The sequence below is a fragment of the Palaemon carinicauda genome, chromosome 2 (assembly GCF_036898095.1).
Source record: "Palaemon carinicauda isolate YSFRI2023 chromosome 2, ASM3689809v2, whole genome shotgun sequence".
In the NCBI taxonomy this organism is placed as follows: Eukaryota; Metazoa; Arthropoda; class Malacostraca; order Decapoda; family Palaemonidae; genus Palaemon; species Palaemon carinicauda.
Window position 1 is genome coordinate 131,362,661 of NC_090726.1, and position 22,372 is coordinate 131,385,032.

Here is a 22,372-nt window from a genome sequence, read left to right on the forward strand (position 1 = left end):
AGGAATGTCGAACGACAAAGGAAACGAGAGGTTTTAGCTCCTGAGCAGACGCCTCCTCCAGCATACCTATTGACGCTTCCCAGGACACTCACCTTCATCATAGGTAAAGTGAGGTTAAAATTTTTTCGTCATCTTCGGATGACGCAGCGCCCAGACGAGGCTGGCGTCAACTTCCAGACCCCTGAAGAGGAAGTGGACTCGGTCAATCAGTGTCCTTTCATGACACAGTAAGCTTATGGTTGTAGTCTTTGGAGCAGTCTTGAGCGTTTTTTCTTTCTACCGAAGAAAACTCTCCCACCAAACATCCTTTAGGATGTTAGCAACTGTCATATAACGTCCAACTCGCCCAGTTGCAGGACAGTTGTCTGAGCCTAACATGACATCGGTTCATGCTCCTTCTCCACCGTTAAACTGGTTATCGTCTTCTGGACGCTCTGCGTGTTTTTTAAACGGTGTAGAAAGAGAGCTTGTGGTAGATGTGACGTCTCCTGTACCACAGCAGGTTGACCCTATTTTTATTATGCTGCTAGATATGCATCAGAAGCTCCCTTTGTTCATGCTAGTTTATCAGCCTGCGAACAACAAAAGAATAGCAGGCCTGGTCCCTGAGTGTCAGGTAACTTCGCCAAGAACGAACGCACACCTGGACACCAAGCGTAGTGAGGCTACTAGTTGAGATGTTCTTGATGACGAACGTCTTTACAACTCCTTAGTTAAATGTCGTATTTTAGCCATTTTAACCCAGGGAGTCAAGCAGACAGACGTGGCGTCGAACGTCCTCCTAACGGGACGTCGAGCTTCTAGCGGAACATGACGTCTTGTAGGACGTGACGTCAAGCGTCCAGCAAGACGTGACGTCGAGTGTCTATCGGGACGTGATGTCAACCATCAAGCAGAGTGCGACCACGAGCGTCAAACAGCTTGTGACATGGACTTGTACGCATTTCCACTGTTCAATTCATTACAAAGTGATGCAAAAGTTTGTGTCACACGAAAGGAACGGATTGACTCTAATGGCCCTGTTTTAGCCCTCAGAGAGTGGTTCGCAGAGGTACTGCAATGGATGGTAGACACTCAAAAAAGTCTTTCATTAAGAGTGGATTTACTCAAACAACCCCCTTGGAAGGTTCCATCTAAATCTCCAAGCTTTTCATCTAACAGTCTTCAAATTATCGGAAAACTCACAAGACCTAAAGGTTTTTTCGAAGGAAGCACCTAAGAGCTTTTGTAGGAGCAAGGAGTACTTCTTCCATCAAGGTTGGACCTTTATAATGTTTAAGACCTACAGAAACTTCTCAAATCGTTTGAAACAGCAAAGCAACAGCTCCAGGATTCACCAGTTTGAAATCTGAATATTGTCCTGAAGTTCATTACGAGTGACAGGTTTGAGCCCTTGCATTCAGCTTCATTTAAGGACCTCACGATGAAAACACTACATTTTTAGTTAGTCTGGCGACAGCTCGCAGAGTCAGTGGGATTCATGCTTTTGGCTTGAATGATTGGTTTCTTCAAAATCACAAAGCTATCTGCTCATTGCAGTTAGGCTTTCTCGCCAAGAACCAACGCCCTTCTCAACCTTGACCCAAGCTTTTGAGATTCCGAACCTTTCGGATGTGGCTGGCAAGGAGTTAGAGAGAGTTCTGTGCTCAGTTAGAGCCCTGAAGTTATATCTGAACTGAACAAAAGAGTTGCGAGGCTAGTCGGAAGCTTTTTGGTGCTCGGTTTAGAAGTCCTCGTTACAGATGTCGAAGAATGCTCTTAGATTCTTCATCAGGCTCTTAATTAAGAGGCTCATGCACTATGCAGTAAGGCAGACTGCAAGTTTTTATAAAGGCCAAGACGCTTGAAGTTCAAACTGTAACAACTTCGGTGGCCTTCAAGCAAAATAGATCGTTGTAAAGCATTATGGACACAGTCTTTTAGAGGAGTAAATCTGTGTTCTCTTCACATTATTTGAAATGTGTCCAGACTATTTTTGAGAACTGTTTCACTCTGGGACCATTCGTAGCAGCGAGGGCAGTAGTAGGGGAAGGATCCACCACTACGTTCCCATAATCTTAATACCCTTTTCTTCTCTTGGAACTTTTGTATTCTTATGGTTGCTTGGAGATTGGTCGACAGTCTTCTACAATCATTGATTTTAGCAGGTGGTCAATTTTGTTCCTCGAGAGAGCTCGGAACAAGGGTATTGGTTGAGGTCCTGTCAACATAGAGGTTTTTAGACCAGTTCGACAGCTCCCAGAGGTCTTCAGCCCCCTGAGTGGATCGCTGGGTCTCATAAGGAAAGCGGACTAATGACTAGTATCATAAAAGTCAGCTTCCTTATCAGGTACGAACCCTTAAGCTTGTTTTTTAACTCTTAAGTAATATTCCAACAATGTTGGCTGTCTCTGACCCTCCACCAAGGGTGTCAATCAGCTATATATACAGTATATCCACCGGGTAAGTCAAATGTTTAAAAATATTTTCATTATAAAATAAATTTTTGAACATACTTACCCGGTGGATATATATAATTTAACTCCTGCCCTCCTCCCCTCTAGAGACCTATGGGCATAGAAAATCTTAGGATACAGGGAGTGGTTCCATGTACCGTCGCTTGAGGGCTCACTGGTGGTACACCTGGCTACTCAATCTGCGATTGCCGCGAGTTTTGAATTTCTGCCGTGATGTCAAGACTTAAGCTATATATATATCCGCCGGGTAAGTATGTTCAAAAATTTATTTTATAATGAAAATATCATTTTTCCTAACGATACAAACCTGAGCTATTTATACATACTTGCCCGCCAACCCTTACCCCCTTGAAGTCCTACTTCCAAGCAAAAGAGCTCAATCACAGGTATGTGAGTGGGGATGGGTAGTTACCCTTCGCTAAATTTTAATAGTTTGTCCATACCCCTATAAATACCTAAAGTTTATACCATTAGGAAAAATACAAATTACCTCTGAATTTGTCATCTTATGACAGAAACTCTACCTACCAGTGTTTTTTTTTTTTTTTTTTTCTTAACTACTGGGTGGAAGGATGTCCTTGGGGCATGTCCTAAGATGACAATAGGAGCAAAATGGGAATTTTTTTTTATTTAAATCTGTAAGTTCTTTAATACTGTAGATATTTCTGCCAGTTGTATATGGGATTCAAAATAGTGCACAGTATTTGTAAAGCTTTTTTCAATTACTGTATGTGAGTTTCAGTGTCCTAATTAATATTTCTCTGTTCTATAATGAAACCGGTTAGAGCATATCTCTCTTAATATAGCAGAATGGGATTTAACTTCCAGTTTTCTATGCATGAACTGAGTAGTGTTGCTAGTCTATTGTATAAATGTTCCAATTGATTTCTTTCTGATGAAATATGCTCAATAAGAATAGTTTTAAAAATTAGCCAAAATCTATAAAAAATTAACGATTATGAAATATTTGCCAATGTTTATAATTATTGTAAGTACCAATGCAATTTGAACAGTCTTGCAGTGGGACTCTAGGTCAAATTCTTTTTGTTCCGTCACTCTATACAAACTCACTATTTATAGAAATATTACTTCTGGCTGAAAGACGAGCTATAAGACTTTTATCGAGAGATAGCTACCCCAACCGCTCATGAGCGGGAGGGGTGTTTGGTAGCCGGCTACCGCACTCACTCACACCTTGGCTGAGCACTCGCTTTGCTTTTAGCTTGGGCAGAGTGCGGATGTTGCTGCTTTTTCCCTCCATTGGCTTGCCATTTGACTTGACATTTTTAAAGAAAATTTGGAAAATTTTCTTTAATTCTTTTTCTTTTGTAGTGTGCTTGTGTGCTCTTCTTGTCGGTCTCATGCGCACTTGTCCTGGACCTGAGGGCTGCTCTTGCTATACCTTTATGTCCTTCGGGGAGATGGACCTGCTCCATCTGTGTCTGTCCTGTAGAAGTCGGCGGTGTGATCGGGACAACACGTGTCCTGAATGGCGGGATTGGATTGCCTCTCGGTGGGAGAGGTTTGGATGTAGCCGCAAAAAGAAGTCCAAGAAAGGTTCTTCGCCTTTGGGGTTTTCTTTGAAGACGAAGAAGTCTTGGATTTCTTCCTTAACTCCTGATCCCTTCCCAAAGCTCTTCCTTTATTGGGCTCCCCTGGGGAACACCCAAGGAGTAGCGCGGACCTATTAACTCCAAGACAAGCTCGGGGATCGATGGACAGTACTGTTTCCCCTGGAGAAACAGTTTTGCCCCTTCCCCCAGGGAGGGCCTGTTCTTTTCTGACTTGGTTCAGGTTTGGCTGGTCCCCTGTCAAAGGAGGCTTTGCAGGAACTCCTTCAACTGGGTGCCGAGAGGAAGCGAACACCTGCTTCCTTTGAGATGGATTGTTCTCTATCCCCTGACGACCCTGGAGTTGAGTGTTTCTGCTTTGCCATCTCCTGCTGACGCCGAAGACGGCGTTCACCTCCCTTGCTGAGCCGACTCTTCCATCGGGGGCGGAGCAACATCTGAGGCGAGTTGTCTTCAGTCAGTCATCACTCTTGCTCTCTAGTGAGAACCCCCAGAGATCCTGTGTTCCTGAGACCTTTCAGAGACCAACATGCATCGCCTGTGCCTCTGTCAGATCAGGTTCCTTCACCGGAGTAGCCTCTTAGACGTTCCCCTTCAAGGATTTGTCAGGTTTAGGAGTTTATAACTCCCCTTGGCGTTCTCACACCCCTGCGGTAAGGAGACGTCTATTCAGTCCTGCCAAGGACTGTCACGCTGAGCCTTCGAACTCTCGTCTCGTGCTAGATGTTCGTCATCCATCAGCTACGCATGACTCACCAGCTGTTTGTTATTAGTCAGCTGCATGTGAACCACCAGCTACTTGTCACTCGTCAGACGAACACCCATCACCTTGTGACCGTAGCCTTGTGGTTCATGATCATCATTCGTCACCGAGAGACCTTCATTCTTTACGAGACGACTATCAGACGTGTGAGCGTCAATCATCAGACCGAGTCTCTCCCAGAGCTCACAGGTCACCACCTCATGGGCATTCGCCAGCCAGGCGTTCGCCATCGTGGCACTTGCCATCTTGCCGCTCATCAGCTCCTCCTCATTCGCCCTCGCATCGGTCTTCTAGACCGACTGCTCCACCTGTTCCCTTGCAGGCTTGCAAGTGCCTGTCGCTTTTGGGATCGTCACTCACCAGGAGATCAGCTCGCCCCACGTGAGCATCGCGGTGACGATTCCCAAAGTGACATGCATCAGATACAGGACGGACAACTAAGGAAAGCAGCGAAGCAGCCTACCGTTCCAAAGGATCAACACCCGGCGAAGGCCCCAGCGGTCAGACCAGTGCCAGACTTACCAGGTAAAAATGCTAACACTTTATTTCAGGCTCCCAGACCTGAGGCCTCTGGCCTCCTGAAGGATCCTCCTGCCAAGTGGGAGGGAACCCGCCTGGCCTAATGCATTGGTTTACGCAGTGCGACAGGCGGTCACAGGAGTTCTCCTCCGTACTCAGTCAATGGCCAGTACTATACACCTAGGATTCCCCTGACGACATCGAACCTCCCTGGCTTCTATCTGACCCCAAAAGGAGTTCAGAAGGGTCAGCCTTATCGGCACCCTCTACACAGGAGATCCCGTTCTCCCCCCTTAAGAGGAAACGGGGAGAGTAGATTTCAGGTAGGAACTATCAACTGGAAAAAAGGAATAGGAAAAGCATTAGGCCATCTCCTCTTCGGGAGGATAAGGAGATCTGCCTCTCTCCCATAAAGGTAGTTCATCTAGAGCTCCGTCATCCCTCTCAGCCAGACATCATTCCTTCCTCCAAGGAGGACCAACGTCCCCATAGGAAAGAATTAGCCGCAAGGCCGTGTCTTTTGGAGGAATACCTTCCCCCTATGAGGGAGCTGAAGGATTTAAAGACCATGTCTAAGTTTTCGACAAGAACTCTTGCACCTCAGCAAGAGAGATCGAGAAGCATCTCTTCTCCCAGGACGTCTGCAAGAGATGGACCTATTCGCAACGGCCCTTAACTTCAAGCTCCCACTTTACTGGCCCCAAGTCCCGGATCCCCAGGCTCTCTGGCAAGATGCATTCTAACAACGGTGGGACAATATCGATCTATATGCTTTTCCCCCTTTTGTTTGATGAGAAGAGTCCTCAACAAGACCAGAATAAGCTAAAACATATCAATGATGCTAATAGCTCCGCTATGGCATCATGCAGAGTGGTTTTCGGACCTTCAGCTCTTGACGTAACTTCCAAGAAAACTTTCTCCACATCACGATCTACTCAAACAGCCACATGCAGACATCTTCCTCAAGGCCGTAGCTTCACTTCGGCTTCACGCTTGGAGACTGTCCAGGATTTTTGCAACAAGTTGCTAAAAGGATAGCTGGACACCTCAGACAGTCTTCAGCATCAGTCTACCAGGCTAAGTGGACTGTCTTCTGTGGTTGGTGTTGTGGAAGGGGTATTTCTCCCCTCGTTGCCACTATTTCAGCAATTGCGAACTTTCTTGTGTACAGTCGGGAAGAAATGATCCTCTCAGTTTCAGTAGTGAAAACCAACCGCTCTGCCCTAAGTCTGGCCTTTAAACTGAAAGGAGTAGATATTTCCTCCTCATTGGAACTTTCTCTCCTCATATGAAGTTATCCGATTACCTGCCCCAGTCGGAAGTTAGACACCCTCCTTGCAACGTGGTTCTAGTCCTTCAACCTCTTAAGGGTGCTCTGTATGTACCATTATGCCAGGCTACAGGTCATCACCTCACTCTGAAGACTGTGTTCCTTCTCGCGTTGGCTTCAGCAAAATGAGTTAGTGAACTGCATGGTCTTTCTTAAGACGTTGCTAATTCAAGGGGATGGGGGAGGTAATTCTCAACTTCATCCCTGAATTTATTGCCAAGACTCAAAATCCCGGGTAGCTGATCCTAGACTCGGGCCCATCCAGATTGGGAGTCTTCGTTCAGTAACCGATGATCCAGACCATCTGGTACTTTGCCCAGTGAGGAGTCTGAGGTGTTACCTCAAGAGAACAGTAGCAGTTCGCCCCCGTGTGTGGGGACTCTCTGTCAGCACGGGGAAGGTCAAGAGGAGGGTCACGAAAAACACCATCTCTGCATGAATCCTCAAGTTCATTGACCTGGCAATCAATCCCGACCCTCCTCCACCACCACGACCATGACGACTCATGGCATCAGGGCATTGCAACGTTCCTGGCATTCAAAAAGAACTACACGTACTCTGTGACACAGGTTCTGCAAGCGGGCATGTGGAAGCGTCAGATGATCTTCACCGCCCACTACCTGCAAGACGTGACCAACAGGAGCATGTAAACATTTTCCAGTGGTCCTGTGGTGGCTGCACAACAAGTGGTCCAAACACCTCAGGCTCCTTGATGGACAAGTAGCAGAGTTGAAGGCTAAGGTTACCCAGATTAGTCTGGGGTGAATGAGTAAGAATGATGGGCTTTCTTCCTTCCATTCACCTTCCCGTCTCTTGGGGAATCAGCACTAGGGTCCACAGCACAGCAGACTTCACCTTTCTGCAGGTAAGAACCATTTCCCTTGTGTAACCTGGTATAGATATAATACTTGTTGCATCCCCAATACCTCTAGCAAAGGGGGATTGGGTAATGTCTAAGGTACTGTACTCAAAGATTCCTATGACTTTGAGAACTCATACCTTGACAGTCTCATAGTCTCATTGCTAGTATCACGAGCACACAGCTTGTGTAGGCCGCTAATAGTGCGTTGCACAATATTTATTAGCGTGGTGTTAGAATTCCATTTAATTACGATCTATATTGTAAGGAGAGAATCTCGGGTCAATGCCAAGATCCAGTTGGTACGGACTTCCACCCTCCTAAGAGATAAGTCATCCCTATAAATAGCGAGGGTTTGTATAGTGACGAAACAAATGACAAATTTGAAAGCAATTTGTTCTGTATTTTATGGAATTTCAGAAAAAATAAATAGAAAGAGCCTTTTTTTATTTCTTCTGGTCTGTGAACCTTCTTGGTTAATGGAGCTATACACTGGCTCAGTTCCATCTACAGTCTGTATGGGAAACAAACCAAAAAGGGTTAATTTTTCAGTAGGTAAAAAATAATCATTTTTGTTATTTAGTCTTCTTACATTCGTAGTATGGCAAATTATGCTTGAAATGACTTAAAAACATCAAAGAAGCATATAAGGTACTACAGTAATGCCTTGCAACACAAAATTGATTCATTCTGGAGTGGCTTTTGTAAAGTGATTTTTTTGTGTTGTGAGTCACATTTCACATGCAAATTGTCTCATTCGTTCCAAACCCTACAAAACACCACATTAAATCTTATAATAAAGCTACAGTATAACCACAATGAAATACTGTACAGCCAAATTCATTTGAACCATTCAATATACCTAAACTAACTGTTAATACCTGTAAATTAAGTTATTACAACATAATGTAATAATAAAGGAAAATAATACAATACATACAGTACAATACTGTACATATACAATATATACAGTACCATGAATATATATCACTAACACTTGTGATTTCAATCAATGTAAATATCAACCACAATGGCATTTAATACCGAATTCTATCTTGGGAATATATATCCACTGGAATTCATTTTATGGTAATAGCTTCTGGCCGGGCAGAGATTCGAACCCCTGCCTATTCAGCCGGAAACCATGCCTGCGAGGTAGTCCTCGCAGGCATGGTTTCCGGCTGAATAGGCAGGGGTTCGAATCTCTGCCCAGGCAGAAGCTATTACCATAAAATGAATTCCAGTGGATATATATTTCCAAGATAGAATTTGGTATTAAATGCCATTGTGGTTGATATTTTTACAGTACCATATGTACTCCACTATTAGTTACCCCTGTTACAGACTACAGTTACATTTTCTATCGGCTAAACCCATTTTCTTCAACTCTTTTTTTTTATTGGGTGACTATTTTATTCTCAGCCTGGCTGGAAAATGTTTTCTTAAAATGAAATATTTGCATCTTGTTTCGCAGCTTGAAAATTTCTTAAGCAGATTCTTTTGTGAAGAGAGGTATGACTATACACTTGCCTGTTAGATGCAGTAACCACAGACAGGATACAGATGACGAGGACACGGCCGTGGTACACTTGCTGCATCTGTGCTGTGTCTTCCTGTCTGACTTCGACAGACATTCACAGCAGCGCACCACTGCACCATTGCTATTTGAGAACAATGTTCCAGGTGAGCCTGCCGAACTGCTTGGTGAGGGAATGTTGCAGACAGTGGTGATCAAGAATTGCAGGGAACGGGGCAAGGGTAAACGCAGCCGTGACTTGGCCCCTGGAATTATTAGTTCCTTCCCCACCTACAGCAGGAACCTCTTGTGTGACATGATTTTGATGCTGCCCCATCTTGCTATATTCTCCTTGTATATGATGTTGGAGTTCACATTGGTAGCATTCAGCATGCCATATAGGATACAGAGTGGCTAACGTCTTGTCTTGCGGGAACAGGAATTCACCGAACACATCTGATCAAACTTATCCACCCTTCCTTTACTGGCATTATAGAATTCAATAATCTCCGGCTTTCCTTTAGGACCAAGGTTGGGCTGAGCGTGCTGAGACAACAGGAGCATCACCAGTTTCTTTGTGCTTTTGTATCTATCAGACACATAGGCTATGACACCTAGGTCATTTCCTTGGTGTACAGGAAGGCAATTAATCCCTTCTGTCGTGTAGCTTTTTCTTTCATCTAGTTCAGTATATCCTTCTTGTTGGAGCGCACTATGCCTATAAGGGTCATACCACAGTTATTTAGAAGGTCAGGCGAGAGGGGAACTGATGTAAACCAGTTATCACTGGTTACATTCCGGTTTGTTCCGTGGGAGGGCCTTGTCAGCTCTAGGGTAAAGTAATCGCCGAGTGTAAGGCTGCCCTGTGGTAGAGTCCCCTGCTTCCACAGAAAAGGGATCCCACCAAGTAAGTAGTTGGAATGGCTATCATTGATGAGCACCAGCTTGATTCTATACTAGGCCGGCTTGTTTGGTATGTACCTACGAAATGGGCATTGACCTCTCAATGCTAGTAATTGCTCGTCAACTATAAGGTTTACTTGGGGGACGTAAAGTTCGCCACATTTTTTCACAAAGGTGTCCCATATTTTTCTCATGGGCGCAAACTTAACCTCCCGCCGAGCATGCTGTGTGTCATGAGTTGTCGAATCTTGGACACCGAAGAAGGAAATTTGATCGAGCTTCAGACATTGCCACACGGTTTAGAGAACAACCTGTATCTAAGCTCCACATTTCACTGATGGGGATGGGCCCATCATTCTTTTGGCCACTTATGCCTAGTACACCCAGCAGTGCTTTGACTGCTAATGACACAGTGTGAGCATTAGTGGCTGATCTTGCTCCATACTTGCAGGCAACTCCATCAATAAACTTGTTAGTCCAAGTCAAAATAATTTGGATGTCATCATTGAAAAATAACCTGAAAGTCCCTTCAGGTGACACTGCATTCCTTGCTGCCCCTGGAGTAGGGCCGGGAGTAAAGGCACATATAGTATGTTCCTGGAAGTTTTTACGCTAGCTATGCACTGCGGCCGGCAACTCCATGTAAAATTACCAGCAGCGATCGTTGTGGCGTTGAACCTGACCATGGGCGGAATATCTTTGTCGTCTTCCCCTATTAGTGGCAGCAGGAGTAGCTGAGATAGGAGTGGTAGGTGGTGGGGTTGTGGCACGGTCGGTAGGAGCTGGGGACATGGCACAGTTGGTAGGAATTGGGGTTATGGCAAGGCCAGTAGGAGCTGAGGATATAGCGGCAGTGAAGTTGGGACTGGGAGGCCGGCGTTTGACTGGTGTGGAGGATAATCTTTTTCCCCTTTTCTTATTCCTGCTATATTCCTCCTCAGAACTCTCATCACTGCCTTTTCCTGGTTTAGGCACAAATTCCATGTTCATCACTATCATACAAAAAATTCATTTCACGTTCAACAACCTCAATTTGATCACTCAGATTCATTTACTAATGAATCATTTTCATCACCAACAATATCTGATTAAGCCCCAGTTGTGTTCATAAGCACTCCCTAGTTCATCATCTGTATATTGCATTCTGCGGGGCATGGCTTTTTTTCAGTTCCCTATAGATAAATCTTTCATGGAAAAAAATATTAAGAGTTCACAAATTAATACAATTATAGTAACAATGGGAGAGTTCCACCTGGAGTGTACAACATAAGTTAACAGAAACCCTGGGAGATATTCTCCCTTAATGGAAGCTATGAAAAAGCTGGATGACACACACTTCCTTAACCAAGTCAGACAGAGGTACAGAGCTGGCCAAGCCTTTCTTACTCTCCCTAATGGGTGAACTACATAATCACCAATTTTGGGTTGGTGAAAATCACCAAACCTTACCTTTTGGTCTAGACTAGAACTCCTTTGGTCTAGATTGGTGAAGGGTTCCGTAAGAAAGATGGACTCGCAGATTTCTGTTAGGGAAGACTCACTCACGACTAGCAGCTCCTTGAGAATATTTCTTCTTGTGTTTTTAAGGTAATGGAGGTATTATGATATCTTAACGGATATCTTTACTCCCCTACCATTAGACCCGGCAGTGTTGGCTTTGGACCAGTGCACGTCCACGGACAAGTTTGCTGCGCATCCAGTTCCCTTCACTTTGTGCAATGCCCTACTGATGGAGAGGCTTGTAATGGTAGCCCTCCAGGGCTCTTTGTGAGTGGATCACTGGTCCGGTACAGTCGGCTACGTGGCAGACAATGGAAGACCTGTCTAAATTGGAGAGGAAGAAGTTCTTCGAGGGCATCACTATGTCCGGAGCCAGGGCTGTTGAGTTTCTGGCACACAATGCTGCCAACCAGTAGGCCAACTGGGCCCTAAACCAATGAGACTTGATAGTAACTAGGTTCATGAAGCAGGTGCCAAAGAGGGAGGTCCTCCTTCTGTGTAACTCCTGTCTCCTTTCCTTCCCTGTTCCCTGGGGACAAAGTGGAGGAAGGCTACCCAAGACTCACTGCTCCTCAAGCCCATTTCCTCCCGCCCCTCCTCTTTGGCACCTCCTGTACCTAAGGCTCAAGGTGCACCACAGCAAGCATAAAAGCCCTTCTTTAACTCTTCTCAGCAGAACACCACCAAGAGGCCCTCCTAACCCAGATAACCCTTTCAAGGGAAAGGCCAAAGAGGAAGAGGAGGTAGAGAACAAAGGTCAGGATAAGGGATAAATGGAACACAGTTGCATCAATTCAGCATGAGATTAATTTTATAAGCCCAGGATCCCAAATATATAAGGGACCTTTGTGCACATACGAGTAAGCCATCGTTTCAAGTGTCAAAGTATTATTGTATTTCCTTAAAAAGACAATTGAAAATTGGCTGATCCTCCTATTACACCACAAAAGACTAATTATTGTGTGGCAGGTCATTGATCCTCACTTTTCACAACAGTAAAAAACCCAAAGCTCATGACGTTAGGGGCATAAGTGCATCCCTAACATCCTGAAGAAACTTCTTTGTGGCACAGGTATAGCAAGCGGGCATTTGGCAAAGTCAAACTACCTTTACTGCCCATTACTTGCAAGACATAACCCATAGGAACCTAGATACATACTATTACCCTGGGACTTCTGGTGGCCGCTCAACAGGTGGTTTAGCTACTTCAACTCCCTTACAGGACTAGTAGCATTCGGTCGAGGCCAGATGTTACCCGGTGTTAGTCTGGGATGAATGGATGGAATAACTGTCCTTTTCTTCCTTCATCTTCCCCCCTCTCTTGGGGGCACAGCAGCTGGAAGACACTGCAAGCTTGCCTTTTTCTGACTACAAGAAAGAACCATTTTTATTAGTGAGGTCTGAAATATTTGATAGTGAATAGTATTTTGTTATGTCCTTAATCTCTGCGAAAGGGAGTCAGGCAATGTCTAGGTTTAAGGTTCGCTTCACACGACCGGTTTGAAATCGTGCGGTTGTGACCGTGAGGTTTAGAAATCAATGTAGATCAATGAGGCCCTTCACATGCTGCAGAAAATATCCAGACGTGAATACTTAAGAAGTTTAGGGCGCCCTTCGGACGAGAGACTTTCCCCCGTGCAGTAGCAGGGGCTCAGCTGTTGCTAAGGGTAGGCATTCCTCTTCTTCTGCCATTTTTCAGTGATTAATATGAATTGTCATTTTCTCCAACACAGAGACTTACCTCGAACTACTTTCTTAGGAGTTACCTGGAATCTCCTCTCAACCGACCAGAGTTTTGTGTAGTCTACCCTGCTTCCGTTTTCTGTGGGGACTAACCCAGGCGTAAGGAGAACGTGCCCTGAGGGTAGTCCTGAGCTAGGTCGGCGTTAGCTTAGGTCTCGCTCGTCAGTAAGTTCTCTGGTCGCGTCGTGATACCATCACGCCGCTCTCCATTCTCTTGCGACCCTTTGTGTCCCCGACTCGTGTGTCCCACGTGGTTACCGCATGGTATCTCTGTGCTCTCCCTTGTGTTCTCGCGTGTTCACTTATTTCCCTTATGTTTCCCAAGTGATTTCCCTATTCCTTCCCTTCGTGCCTGTCTTGTGGTGGTGTTGTGATGGAGCAGACCCGCCGTTGTCCTGGGCCTAGAGCCGGGAAGTCGTGTGGAGTGTTCCTCTCCAAGCCGGAGGTGGACCCGCATTCCTTTGCTCTTCCTGTAGGGGCAGAGTGTGTTCGCCGACGGATTCGTGCTCGGAGTGTGTTAGCTGGAATGAAATCCAGTGGGTGCGTTACTGTATAGCACAAAGAAGAAGAAATCCTCTAAACGATCTCCCAGGAAGACAAGCATCTCTTCGCCATTGCCGTCGCCAGGTGGACGGTCTGACGGGGCTTCTGTCCCTTCTTCCCCTACCCAGGGTAGGGGACGAGGTAAGTCCGTTACGGGGAAGGTGCCGATGGCGCTTCCCCAAGAGTCTAATATACATGATGTGGGGGTTGCTGGATCGTCACAGGCTAGTGGGGGGCCTGATAGTGCTTTGTCTGGGGGTCTTGGAGAGACTGCCCTTGTGATTGGGGGGCACGTCTCCTCCGATGACCCCATGTGGAGTAACACTGTTCCTGTCTCTTCGCCCGCGTCTTAGGCCTGTGTTTCAGGTACTTCAGCAGCTGATGGCGTCCAGGAGAGGGTAGACTCGACGGTAGGGGAGCCCTTCGGGTGGAAGCTCCCGAAAACGCCAGGTAGGTCCCCGTTGCGGATGGAAGATGGCCTAGATTCCTGGTTCCCCAGCGTAGTGCGACCGACCTCCTTTCCAGCTCCTATGACGGCAGTTCCGGACTCTTTTTTTACAACCCTCGACCTCTGGAACTCAACAGGTCGCGAAGACCTCCGTTGCCCCCGCTCCTGTCCGTCGGTCGGGTTATGCAGTATCGTCGGGATCTTCGGAGGCCGGCTCTTCGGTCTCTTCGGAGGGTGAAGCGAGGAGGAGGCGCCGGCGGAGGAGGGAGAGATCCAGGAGCAGGCGCTCCCTCTCAAGGTCCCGCTCAAGGTATAGTAGAAGACGATCCAGGTCACCGAGGAGGAAGTACAGGAAGAGTAGGTCCCCCAATGGTGAATGGGTCTTCGTTCCCCGCAGGAGCGAGTTTCAGCGTTCTCCAAGCCGCTGGTCCAGAGAATATTCTCCACGGAGGCCCTCGGCCAGCCACAAGTATGACCCTCGCAAGGAACAGAGCGAGAAGGCCTCTTCAGGTAGGCGTAAGGCCGCGAAGCTTCTGGCTCAACCCGCCCAGCGGGGGGAGCTGAGCTTTCGGACGGGCAGCCTGATCGGGTCAGCACAGCTGACTCGGCCCTTGGACTCGCAGGAACGGCTTCCTCCGTCGGGCCAGCCTACGGAAGCCGCGTCCTCGTCCTCCAAAGTCATTTTACGGACGGTAGTCCTCGCAGGCACGGCGATTTCCGTTCCGACACCCGGGCCTAGTGCGGAAGTTTCCGTCGGCGCAGACCGTTACCACCGCAGGGAGGTGCTAGTTGAGCCTGAACCATGACGACCGATGGGAGTGCCCGTTGACCCGGCACCTCGGAATCAGGCAGAGGGTGTTGCTGACGACAGGGAAGGTTCCCCAACCGAGGACTCGGCATATCGTAGGGTGATAGGCCTTATACGCAGACATCACCGGATCGAAGAGCCTGTTCCAGCCAACGAGGACTCCTGGCGGTCCAGCCTAAATCGGCTGATGGAGGCCCCCGTGCAGCAGAAACCCTCCCTGGCGCTGCCTGTGGCCAGGGATTTGGTCCTGGGCCGTGCCCACGTAGACAAGATTGTGGCGGGCAATGCCGAGGCCCCCAATTCACAGAGTTCCTCAAAGTTACTACAGGGACTCAGGTCCCAGAGTAAGTTCTATGTCCCAGAAGGAAGCGACCGGGAGCCTGCAAAATAGAATCTTCCCTAGAAGTATTGAGCCAGGGTGCCCCAGAAGACAGAGCCGCATCAGCCCTGATTTGTTTTTCACAGTTGGAGGCTGCAATGATGGAGGAAATGTCCAAAGACTTGGTCCACGTCGCCTCCTGGTTGGACTGGTGGGCCTCCACTCTGGTAGGTGTGCAAGCCACCTACGACTTGACAGACCCGGCGAAACAAGACCTCCTGAAGGAACTCATCATCTCCGGGGGAAAGACCTTGAAGTTCCTAACTTATCAGTCTCTTGCCCTGTCAGCTAACTGGGTACTTCGGAAAAGGGATACGATCTTGGCCAAGCTTTCCCGGAAGATCCCTGACAGAGAAGCAAGGGCTTTGAGGAGCCTACCTGTGTGGGGTGACTCCCTGTTTCCGTTGAAACAGTTGGAGGAGCTCATGGAAAAGGTCTCGAAAAGGAAGGATGTGAGCACACCCAGACCCCACCCCGTGAGGAGACCCGCTTACAGGAGGTCAATGTCGGATGGACCCTCTACTTCTCATGCCTCTCCTAGCCTGACGAGGAGAGACGCCCCATCTACCTCTTGGGCTCAACCACCACAGCCCCCCCGTAGAGGAGCCCCAGCAGCGTCTGCCTCTTTTAGGACGGCATACTCAGCGTCCAGTAGAGGGCGTTCAGGCCGCTCCTCCAGGAGGAGATAGTGGGAGGCCCCCTACTCCTGCCCAAGCCTCAGGTTGGGGGATGCCTCAGACAATATTGGCAAGCATGGAGGGCTCACGGTGCGGAGCCCTGGACAGTATCCGTACTGAAAGAAGGGTACAGACTCCCGTTCTTAACGGAGCCTCCACCTTTGATCCCAGCCAGTCTGGCGGAGTGGCTGGCACCCAAGGACCCATTAAAGAGGGCAGCCCTTCAGGAAGAAGTGTCCACTATGTTGGAGAAAGGTGCAATGGAAGAGGTCCTACATCCGGGCCCAGGCTTCTACAGCCGACTTTTTCTGGTAGAAAAGGCGACAGGGGGATGGAAACCGGTGATAGACCTGTCAGCCCTCGACAAGTTTGTTTGCAAGACGGACTTCAAAATGGACACCCCGAAGTTGGTCTTGCAGTCCTTGAGGGAAGGGGACTACATGATGACCATAGACCTCAAGGACGCATACTTTCAAATCCTGGTTCATCCCTCAAGCAGGAAGTTTCTCCGGGTGAAGTGGGGTGCCCAGATCCTACAGTTCAAGACTCTCTGCTTCGGTTTGTCAACAGCTCCCCAGGTATTCACGAGAGTCTTCACGACAGTTTCGGTGTGGGCTCACGAGAGGGGTATTCGCCTGATTCGATACCTGGACGACTGGTTGCTCCTTTCCTCCTCAGAGGGAGTTTTGAAGGAGCAAGGTGTAAGGCTACTTCAATTTTGCAAGGATCTGGGTATCACGATCAACCGGGAAAAATCGAATCTGTCGCCCTCCACCAGGATGACCTACTTGGGGATGACACTGGACTCCCGACTAGTGAAGGCCTTTCCGTCAGAGGACCGGGTGAACAACCTGGAAGGGATCCTCCTGCCTTTCCTTTCGAGACAACCCAGGAGAGCCAAAGACTGGCAACGGCTGATAGGGCATCTAGTGTCGTTAGAGAAACTCGTTCCCCAAGGGAGGCTCAGGCTCAGGAGCATCCAATGGAACCTGAAGGGTCTCTGGAACCAAGTAGACTCGCCCTACAAATTAATCCCCGTCCTGCCGGACACAATACCCTCCCTGGAGTGGTGGCAGTGTCGGTCGAATACTCTCAAGGGGATGCCCTTCGCAACCGAGCCTCCCGAGATGCTTCTGTTCACAGACGCCTCCAAAGAGGGGTGGGGAGCGCATCTCCTCAACGAGACGACGAGAGGAACCTGGACGGACGAGGAGAAAGGGCAACACATCAACGTCCTGGAGTTGAAGGCAGTCCAAGAAGCTTGCCTGCAGTTCGTTAATCTTCTAAGGGGAAACATGGTGGCGTTGATGTGCGACAACGCCACAGTAGTCGCGTACATAAAGAAACACGGAGGTCTAAAATCAAAGGAGTTGTGCAATCTCGCTCTGGAGATCCTGGATTGGGTAGAGTCGAACCAGATAGTGATTTCAGCAAGGTTCATTCCAGGCAAGAAGAACGTCCTAGATGACGGCCTCAGCAGGATGGGACCAATAGTGGGAACAGAGTGGTCCCTCCTCCCAGAAGTAGCCAGACTCATCATTCAAAAATGGGGATCGCCGGTGATGGATCTCTTTGCAACCAGGCTGAACGCACAACTCCCCGTGTTTTGTTCTCCTGTCCCAGACCCAAAGGCGGCCTTGGAAGATGCCTTTCAGCACAAATGGGACAACCTAGATGTGTACGCTTTTCCCCCCTTCACATTGATCAGGCAAGTGCTCAACAGAGTACGGACGGCCCGAAACTTAAAGATGACTTTGGTAGCGCCCTGGTGGGCGGAGAGGGAGTGGTTCGCGGATCTAAGGGACCTGGCATGTCTTCCTCCGTGGCCTCTACCCAACAGGCCAGATCTTCTACAGCAGCCACACCTTCTAAGGTTCCACGACAATCCTCAATCTCTACGCCTTCAAGCCTGGAGACTATCGAGCGGCTCCTGAGGAGGGAAGGATATTCAACAGGAACTGCAGAAAAGATGTCACGTTATCTGAGACGGTCTTCAGCAGCGGTCTACCAAGCAAAAGGGGCCACTTTTACGAAATGGTGTGCCTCAAAGGACATCAAGCCTCTCAAAGCTTCGGTCCCAGATATCGCGGATTTTTTAGTGCATCTCAGAGACGAAGTGGGCATGTCAATTCCGGCTATCAAAGGGGTCCGTGCAGCCTTGGGCCAAGTCTTCCTACTGAAAGGCATCGACCTGGGCACCTCTAGGCACATTTCTATGCTCATCAGGAGCTTCGAACAAGCTTGCCCTCTTCAGGCCTCCAGGGTGCCGCAGTGGGACTTGGCAAGGGTATTGAAAATGTTAAGAAGGATATAGTAGACAGGGATCTCACTCTCAAGACGGTCTTCTTGTTGGCCTTGGCCTCTGCTAAGAGAGTAGGAGAGATCCATGGGTTGTCTTACGACATCTCTCGTTCGAAGGGGTGGAGAGAAATCTCCCTCAAGTTCGTCCCTTCTTTTGTGGCAAAAACTCAGAATCCAGCGGTCTGGGATACGAAGTTCGAGGGATTTTCAATGCCAGCCATTCCTAAGACAGGGAATCCAGAAGATTTGAAGTTGTGCCCCGTCCGTGCCGTTAGAAAGTACCTTGAGAGGACTGCCCATCTCCGCCCTGGTATCAAAAATCTTTTCGTCTTCACGGGTGTTACGAAAAAGCAGGTATCTAAGAATACCATCTCCTTTTGGCTGAGACAGGTTATTGTCAGAGCCTATAATGAGGAGCGACTGCCCCTGCCAGGTACTCCTAGGCCCCATGACATTAGGGGTCTAAGCACGTCTCTAGCTTTTGAGAGGAACATGGCGGTGGGCCAGATCCTTCGAGCAGGCACCTGGTCGAATCAGTCTACCTTCACAGCACATTATCTCAAGGATTACTCGAGGAGATCTTTAGACGGTTTTTCTATTGGGACAGTCATCTCCGCGCTCCAAGCGATTTAACGGTGAAGCCCCAGGTACAATCGCGGATAACAAAACCAAGAGACACAGGTTCGTTCCTTTTCACCCTAGTCCCCGTTTTCCTATCCCTGCTCGGAGATAACCACACATACAAATCAAAGAAGACACGTCTCTACAACTTCGTCACAGGACTCAGCATCATGGAATTTTTTAAAGGGTGAGTACTTAGACACTAACTTGAGCTCTTTGTGTAGGTTACCCTACCTTTCGTTTTCCGATATATTTTGCAACCTAGTTCACATCTATGTTACGGGACGTCCGGTTAGCTTGGTCTGAAGTTCAGGAAGACACTCCCACCTCCTAAAGTGTAAGTCTCCTAAGAAAGTAGTTCGAAGTAAGTCTCTGTGTTGGAACAAATCACAAATTTTAAGTAATTTGTATTTTTCCTAACATACTTACCGAGAACTACTTTCGGGTAATGGCCCTCCCTACCTTCCCCGAGTGCCTTTCTGCCCTTGAAGAACCTTTTGTACCATCCTAGGAACTTACTGACGAGCGAGACCCAAGCTAACGCCGACCTAGCTCAGGACTACCCTCAGGGCACGTTCTCCTTACGCCTGGGTTAGTCCCCACAGAAAACGGAGGCAGGGTAGACTACACAAAACTCTGGTCGGTTGAGAGGAGATTCCCGGTAACTCCTAAAAAAGTAGTTCTCGGTAAGTATGTTAGGAAAAATACAAATTATACTTAAAATTTGTGATATTATTATTATTATTATTATTATTATTATGATTATTTTTGTTATTATTATTGTTTTTTATTATAATAAACTCTACTAGTCATGTTAAAAGAAATGAGAATGATTGTTGCTGAAATAATATTGATTATTATTATTACTGTACTGTATAATGATGATTTTGATTATTATTAGAATAATGATTACTATTAATGGGTGGATCCACCTTTTACGTAGTTGTTTCTTTTTAGAACCGTTTTATACAAAGACCATTTTCTTCTTCACGTCCTCCATCTCAAACAAACACCAGAGGCTAGTATTCTGTTCCCTGATGCAGATGAACCGCATGGAAAATAATAGCTAGTGTGAAGACCCTCTTTAACATGCGGAAATCATCCACACTGTTTCAAACTGCTCATGTGAAGCGGGCCCAAGTTTAGAGGTGTGAAATATCACTCATTACTCTTAATTGGTCAAGTCACATTGATTATTTCCATTCATTCACCACTCATTTCCACTGTCAGACTTTACAGCATTGACAGGCTAATGGTCCACAAGGTGTCAGGGTACTCCTCTCACACACTATTGAGCTCAGCTGTACCGCATTTCAAGTTTTCCAACCAGTTGTATATTGGACTTCCACCCACCAAAGTATTAGTCTCCCTAGTAAAGAACAAAGGGTTTGTATCTGTGTAGGAACAAATTACAAATTTGGAGGCACAGCGATTTTTTATTTTGCCTAACTATACAGACCTATACAAATGTTCTCATAGGAGTTGTCTGTGCACGTAGCTAGGAACAGTCTTGTTGATCTCGATAATTCAGCTCCCTGAGGTGGACATGTCCCTTGTTCTCAAAGCTCTCACTTGTACCCGTCCGAGCCTTTGAGAAGGCCTCGTTCAAAGTTCTGACTCTCAAGATTGTCTCTGCTACCTTAGTATTGATAAAGAGTTACATGGTCTCTCTGTCTTAGTTCCCACTCTAAAAGCTGGAAAGTGCTCCTTAGTTTGGTGCCAGGGTACATGGCCAAACTCGGAATCATCTTTATCATTCCCTCTTTACTTGTAGCGTCGAGTGGTTTGGATAGAAGATGGTTTTGTGTTCCTTGAGGGCTCTGCAGTGCTATCTGAAGCAGACAACACCTCACACCTGAGTGTCAGTGACTTTCTTAATGCTTTTAGAACCAAGAAAAATGTGTCATGAAAGCTTTCTCTTTCAGACTTCATGAGCTGTTCCTTAATGTATTTGTCTCGTCTATTAACAGGGTGGAGCTACCAGCTAGATCAGAACTCACGAAGTAAGGGCTTGCCTCCACCCTTGCCTTCAAGAAGAATCTTGCAGTCAGCCATGTGTTGAAGTTTGGGGTGTAAATGCACCAGACCACCTTCACAGCCATCACTGTACAGGAGTACCTCCAAGTCCCTTGACACCTTTCCGCTTGATCTTGTGGCCCCTGCTCAAGTAGTTGTATAGCAAGCCCAGGCCTCATACGGGATAGTAAGCATCTTGCATATGGTAACAGATAGATGCAAGTCTAGAATGAAAGCAGAATGATTGGCTGTTCTCCTACATAATTTTTGGCCCTCTCTTAGGGACAAAGCGGTCGAATCGTTACTCGATGGATCCTACTTCATGCTGCTGGTAAACTATACTTTTGAGCTCCATTCTTTAGAACCTGGGAAAGTTCTCCCCCATCCTCCCTAGACGATGGTGTAATATGCAGTCTATCAGCACGTTGATCATCATGTTATTCCAGACTTCTGTCCCCTTCGGGGAATGAGTCTGTCCTTTGACTACATACCATTCTTCTTGGACAGGCCAGGCCCTATCAGCCTATTCATCCCAATGATAGATAGGAGGGTACTGAAGTTATTTCCTTCGCTCCCTTATGGTACCAAGTAGATTGACATTTTCAGGGTAGAAAAAGAAACAACCTGTTTGGCTTTAAGTGGACTTCAGACCCACCAGGCAGTGTCTCTCCATAATTAAAGGAGGATTGTTTATATTTCACGTAGGAACAAATCACAAATTTTTAAAGTAATTTGTATTTTTCCTAGTTATACAAACCTGAGTCCTTTACATTAAACTTTACTCCTTAGCCAAAAGGTCATAAGTGAAGAGATTTTGTTGTGGGGGCCAGGGCTCCTCGCCCTCACTCCCAGTTTTTACTTAAAGGCTCATTAAACAATTTAGAGGCCGTTCAGCTCGTGCAGAAAACATATTCCCCCCTAAAGGACTTGGGTTTTTTATAGCTAGGAAGAATACAAATTACTTTAAAAATTTTTAATATCAAAGGACAATGGTTTGTATATTGTGTAGGACCAAGTCACAGCTTTTTAAAGTCATTTTTATTTTTTCTTGCAATTGAAACCTGAGTCTTTTAACCTAACTTCCCTTCTCAACTCACCCCTTCTCAATCCTCGGCCGAAAGCTCAAAATTAAAGCTTTCAGACTTGTGTGGGGGCTGAGGCTTCTCGGCCACACCCCTCACTTAATTAATCGTTGAGCAATTCAAACGACAGTCTCCAGCTTGCGCTGAAAGTCTCTCCCTATTATAGGATTAAGGTTTGTATGTCTAGGAAAAAATCAAAATTATTTAGAAAATTTTTTGTTAATTTTTTTTTTTTGCCTCCCTCTTCGGGACAAAGCGGTCGAAATGTTACAGGCTGGATCTGACTTGATCCTGGTAAGTTATACTTTAATCCTAAAGAAATATCTCCCCCCACCTC

The 22,372-nt window shown here is 46.9% G+C and overlaps 1 protein-coding gene and 1 pseudogene across 3 annotated transcripts in view; one reads left to right on the plus strand and one right to left on the minus strand.

Moving 5' to 3' along the window:
• LOC137627098 (uncharacterized) overlaps window positions 1–22,372 on the plus strand; it is a 66,825-nt gene that overhangs the window by 34,913 nt on the left and 9,540 nt on the right. The window lies entirely within an intron of this gene.
• LOC137621497 (piggyBac transposable element-derived protein 4-like) lies at window positions 9,032–11,072 on the minus strand (annotated as a pseudogene).